Source organism: Taudactylus pleione, unplaced genomic scaffold (genome assembly GCF_031769625.1).
Source record: "Taudactylus pleione unplaced genomic scaffold, aTauple2 ptg000116l, whole genome shotgun sequence".
Taxonomy (NCBI): domain Eukaryota; kingdom Metazoa; phylum Chordata; class Amphibia; order Anura; family Myobatrachidae; genus Taudactylus; species Taudactylus pleione.
Genome location: NW_028284518.1, coordinates 16,674,809 through 16,676,208, shown reverse-complemented (window position 1 = coordinate 16,676,208; position 1,400 = coordinate 16,674,809).

Sequence of the window (1,400 nt, the reverse complement as noted above, 5' to 3'; positions counted from 1 at the left end):
AGGTTTGAGCACCTTGAGGGTTCCATATTACCTTTTATTTCAGTCGGTTTGGGTACAACCAGGATTCACTCAGGCTGAACCCCCTAGAAGCATCATTAAGCATGCCATATTCCACCTTCGTTACCATTGATCTAGGGTACTCCAAAAAATTATTTCAAAATATGTTGGTCTTCACCAATCTACTGAAAGGCAGGCAGTGTGCAAGTAGAGAAAATTCAACATCATTGTTAACCAAGTTGTCATCCAAAAAAAATATTCATCCAAGTGAACGGCTTATAAAATTCCAAGAGATTACAAAGAACCCCAGCGTGACAGCAAAGGAGGCCACATTTGTAACTTTTAATGTCAGTGTTCATGAGTTCACCATATGAATTACTGCATAAGAATAGTGTACATGGGAGGATAGAAAGGAAAAATCCATACTCTCCAAGAAGAACATTGCTGCTCATTTACTGTTTGCTAAAGACCACCTGAATATGCAGAAGACTACTGGAAGAATGTTGACTCAAATCAGCCTACAACACAATGGTTCAAGCAGTATAATGTCTGCATTTTGGAATGGGTGATATTAAATCCAGAACTAATCCAATAGAAAATGGGCTGCTTACCCAAGAAAGCCCTCCCACATACATGAATTGATGCAGTTCTGTTAGGTTGTATAGGTCAAAACTAATGTACAGTACTGAGCAAAAGTGAAACTAAATGTTTGGTTGATGTCATTGCTACTCGAGATGGTCCCACTCATTTTTAGATCCAACAGGTTCCCTTACTTTTGTCAGTAAAGAAATGTAACGGATCATTTTAATCAATAAATGATATCCTTTTGTGTCATTTGATTTAGTGTTCTCTTTATTTTATGACTTTAGATGAAGATCTGATACATTTAAGATCACATTTATGCAGAATTTCAGAAAATTCTAAGTCTCGCAAATTTCTTTCATCACTGTAGTCCCATTTATACAGAATTTGCGAAACCTTTCTAGAATCATTTTTATATCAAAAGCTGAATTATTAAGCAGTTAGTATACATGAAATCAATGGAGTGTTTATACTATACCAGAGATTTCTAAACGCGGTCCTCAAGGCATCCAAACAGTTCAGCATTTAGAGATATCCATGGTGTGAGCACAAGTGGGTAAGTCAAATTGAATGAGGTACTAATTAAGTCACCTGGGGTCAAGCATGGAAATCTTCAAAACAAGGACAGTTAGGATGGCTTGAGGACTGATTTTGGGAACCTCTGTACTATACCACAGTTGCAGTCCACCCAGTAAAATCTGCCATCTGCAGGGACTGTACCAGCTGCAGACCCATTGAAAGCACTCTCTGCTCATCACAGCCGAACAGGCAGTCCCAGGGGGAGGTGTTTTCACCCCATAGGACTGCCAGTCCAGACTGAG